Source organism: Chrysemys picta, chromosome 12 (genome assembly GCF_011386835.1).
Source record: "Chrysemys picta bellii isolate R12L10 chromosome 12, ASM1138683v2, whole genome shotgun sequence".
Classification (NCBI taxonomy): Eukaryota; Metazoa; Chordata; order Testudines; family Emydidae; genus Chrysemys; species Chrysemys picta.
This window is the reverse complement of record NC_088802.1, coordinates 8,564,146-8,568,610: the sequence shown is the minus strand read 5'-3', so window position 1 is coordinate 8,568,610 and position 4,465 is coordinate 8,564,146. Positions and strand designations below refer to the sequence as shown.

Below are 4,465 nucleotides of genomic sequence, written 5' to 3'. Positions count from 1 at the left end.
GAGTCAGGATTCCATGGTTTCATCCCCAACTCTGGGAGGGAAGCAGGGTGTAGTGGTGAGAACACAGTGGCCCTGTTTTCTGTGGCAGTTTCATCACCCCTATCCCCTCTTGACACATTGCCTGCCTGTAGGAGGCTGCTCCCCCAACATCCTGTTCGGCTCTGTCGAAACAGGGAGACGTTCCCAGCAGCAGCTCCCTACACGCCCCAGCCTGGGAACCCGTGGCCCTGCCCCGTGCAGCTGGGGATAAAAGCCATCCCCTTGAGCAAGGCTGCAGCCACCTCTGGCCGCACTGCACAGCATCCCTGGGATATCTACAGCTACCTTGCTCCCCCACAGCCTGGCGAGATGAAGGTCCAGCAGGGATGGGTCCCACTTGGGCTGAAATTAACCATCCTACTGGTACTGTGCCTGCACCTGCCAGGTAGGTACCTGCCCGAGGGAAGGGCAGATTTGGGGGGATCCCTGGGCACAGTTATTTGGGGGGGGCACTGCTGATTAGGCAGGTGGCTGAACAGAGATGGATATTTCAGGGTGTCATTGGGAGGAGATTGATTAGAGCAGGGGAGGGGGGCTGGGAGCCAGGACTCCTGGGTTCATCCCCTGCTCTGGGTGGGGAGTGGGGTCTAGTGGTTAGAGCCAGAGGGACTGCAAATCAGGAGTCCGCTATTCTAACATGCCGGGATATTCTGGTGTGCCAGACACTGATCAGGGCGCCAGTTGGCAACGAATGATGTTTTGCATTGCCAGCAAGATGGAAAAACTGGGTCAGCGGCTCTGTGTGTTTGTGTGTGTATGGGTGAGGAGCTTGGAATATTTTGGGGTGTCACTGGCCTGCTGGCACTGGATAAATAGCTACAGTGATGGGGGGCATATTTTGGGGGGGTGTCCTGCATTCAGTTACTAGCAAGGGAGCTGGGAGGGGCTGACCCGGGAGAAGTATTGTGGGGTGTCTAGGAGACAAATACTAGTTGAGCAACTCGGTGGGGTGTATTTTGGGGTGATGCACCACAGGGAGGGATATTTTGGGAGGTTGGTTCGTGTGCTGGGAGGTACCTAGCCGGCCAGGACATCTGGGATGTCAGTGGGGTACAAACATTAGGTAGAGGGCACGGACTCTGGGGAGTGGGCTGTGGGGTGGTGAAGGGGGGTGAGATAATCTTGGGGTTTCTCAGGAGCAGGATTTAAGGAGAGCGTTTATCAGAGCTCGTTCCCATTGGCAGAGTCAGCGCCATGTGGCTGGAGGGAATGTCTCCAACAGCAGGTGTTGCGTAGCGAGGTATATCTCAGGGGTGGCGGCAGGTGGGGCCCAGTTTGATATCTCCTTCCCCGATCCGGATGCAGGAAGGAAGGTAAATAGCCATGCCACTGTGACGGGACTGGGAGGAGACGTTCATACCAGCAAGGGAAGATAACCCAAAGGAATTCAGCAGGGGGAATCACTGAGGGGGATTTGAGGCAGCTAATACAGCTAGGGAAATAATTCCATTGGCGGGAGAAACCTTGGAAAGCAGGAGTGGTCGGGAGAGAACAAGCGTGGCAAGGAAATTAAGGCTTGGCTGGTCTGGAATGTTATTATTAACACACACATTTATTAGGGTAGAGCCTACGGCCCAGCCAAGATTTGTAGATTCATAGATTCCCAGGTCAGAAGGGACCATTGTAATCATCTCGTCTGACCGCCTGGATAACCCAGACCAGAGAACTGCCCCCAGATAATTCCTAGAGCGGATCTGGTAGAAAAAAAAACATCCCATTGGTAACTCTCCAGAGCAGGGGACGCATCCCTATGCCTTACCTAGCAAATACCTGCACCTATAGGCTACCCCTCTTGCGATACAAATTGTCAGTGATAGAGAATCCACCACGACCCTTGGTGCATGGTTCTCATGGTTAATTACTCGCACTGTTAAAAATGTATGCCGTATTCCCCGTCTGATTTTGTCTAGCTTCAACGTCCAGCCATCGGATCGTGTTAGATCTTTCTCTGCTAGGCTGAAGAGCCCAGGAATTAAATATTTGTCCCCCACAGACTGCGATTAACTCACCCCTTCGCCGTCTCTTTGTTAAGCTAAATAGATGGAGCTCTTTGAGTCTATCGCTGCGAGGCAAGTTTTCTAAACCTTTAATCATTCTCGTGGCTCTTCTCTGACCCCACTGCAATTTATCAACATCCTTCTTGGATTATGGGCACCAGAACTGGGCACAGGATCCCAGCAGCGGTCGCCCCAGTGCCAAATACAGAGGTAAAATAACCTCTCAGCTCTTACTCGAGATTCCCCTGTTTATGCATCCCAGGGTTGCGTTAGCTCTTTGGGCCACAACACCACACTGGGAGCTGGGCCCATCGTGCCAGGAGCTGTACAAACACAGAATCATAGATAGACGCTGCCCCAAACATGATGTTAATAATCTAAATACCTTTGAAGAGTTGGGCCATACAATCTTATCGGACAACGTTGTCTCCCCCTTGTGGTCTCTCTAGGTGTGACGCCCAGGAGCTTTCAGCTTCCCGAAGGGGGAACCCTGGGTCGGTCCCGGCGACAGGCCGACGATCCGGAGCCTAATTCCTCGGAGGAGGAGGTGATGGAATTCTTTGAGCCCCTAGTCCGAGTCCTACAAGGAATCCCAACTCCTACGCTGCCCTCCTCGTCTGCCATATGGTCCTGGCTGCCTGCCCTGCGGAATCTGCTAGATCCAAAAACGGAGACGTCCACTCCTGGGCCAACAGGGCAGCCGGAGAAGCCCACGACTGGCTCAGCATCAGCGCCTAAAACATCCGCTTCTCCCAGGGCAGCAGCACTGGAGCTGCCTGTCTCTATCCAGCCCGTGGTACCTAAAATCCCCTTGACTGCCCAGCCGCCTCGTCTGGAGCTCCCCGTGTCCATCCAGCCCCGGGCATCAGAGCTGGCTAGCTCTGGCCAGCCGGCCCCCGATGAGCTTTTTTCATCTCCCGATGAAGAGATCTGCTAATGGGGCTGGGAGTCAGGACTCCTAGGTTCTGTCCCCAGCTTTGGGAGGCAAATAGGGTCTAGCTAGCGGGTTAGGGTGGTGGAAGCTGGGAGCCAGGACTCCTGAGTTCTATCCCCAGCTCTGGGAGAGGACTGGGGGCGGGTCTAGTGGATTAGAGTGGGGGCAAGGGCGAGAATCAGGACGCCTGGGTTCTTTCTCTACCTCTGATAGGGGATTGAAGGCTAGTTATTAGTCCCTGGTCCGGGTCTTACAAGAAATCTCAGCTCCTCCGCTGCCCTCCCCAGAAGCTACATGGTCCTGGCTCCCTCTGCAGAATCTGCTAGAGCCAAGACTTCTGGGTTCCATCCCTAGCTTTGCCACTCCCTCCCCCCCAGCCCATGCTCGGTGCCTCAGTTTCCCCCTTCAGTGACTCCCTGGTGCCTCTGAGCGCCCAGCCAGGATTTGGCACAGAGGAGCGGCGTACCATGAGTCTGCTGTAGATCTGGTGCCAGTGTCTGAGGGTTTCCTGGGTAACGGCTCATTAAATGTGCTCTCAATAAAAGACCTGAACCATAGACACGGCTCCTGTTGTTGCTATGGGTGAATCTGGGGCCAGACCAGCCTTCCCTAGAACGCAATGGCCTCTGGGGGTGGGGAGCACCTGTCCCTGGGAGCTTCGCCCAATGCCAGTTGGCCCACACTGGAGCTAGCGCCCCCTGGAGGGGCAAGGACCCCTATTCCGTTCCCCAACCCCTTACACCAGCCAGCCCTCCTGTCCTGATGCCAGATTAGACCTGCTGTCCCCTAGAGATGTGAAGTGCCCTATATCCTATTACGCAACTCCTTGAGCCAGCCAGTCCCTCCGACCTGGGTCTGGATCAGGGCCGGGGTCCCCTAGAGATGGGTGTCCCCTTTCTGCCACCCAGCCTGGCAAGTGTCACTATTTAATAGGTTGCAGGTCTAAAATGAATAGGCAGCAGGTTTAAAACAAACAAAAAGAAGTATTTCTTCACACAACGCACAGTTAACCTGTGGAACTCCTTGCCAGTGGATGTTGTGAAGGCCAAGAATATAACAGGGTTCAAAAATGAATGATATAAGTTCCTGGAGGACAGGAACATCAATGGCTATTAGCAAAGATGGTCAGGAATGCAACCCCATGCCCTGTTCGTCCCTAGTCTCTGTTTGCCAGAACCTGGGAATGGATGACAGGACGGATCACCCCACGAATGCCTGTTCTATGCCTATCCCCTGGAGCACCTGGCATTGGCCACTGTTGAAAGACAGGACACTGGGCTAGACTGACCATTGGTCTGACCCAATATGGCCGTTCTTATATTCGTATGACCTAGCCCTCGCCTATGCATTTTGAGACAGGGTGAGATAGCTGTCCATAGGGGCCACCGTTCCCCCATCAAATGTATTGACCCCAGCTGTTCCGTACTTAAGCGGCCCCTGACAAAGAGGTGACCACACGGGCTTAGCCAGGGTGTGCATGTTTGACACTAACAGT

General features: G+C 54.2%; 1 long non-coding RNA gene across 1 annotated transcript; it reads left to right on the top strand.

The window, feature by feature from the left end:
• Positions 1–223: 223 nt before the first annotated feature.
• Positions 224–3,527, top strand: LOC135974721 (uncharacterized). Its single transcript, XR_010591834.1, has 2 exons — positions 224–424; positions 2,486–3,527. It is a non-coding gene; the product is annotated as an uncharacterized LOC135974721 (long non-coding RNA).
• The last annotated feature ends 938 nt before the right edge of the window (positions 3,528–4,465 follow it).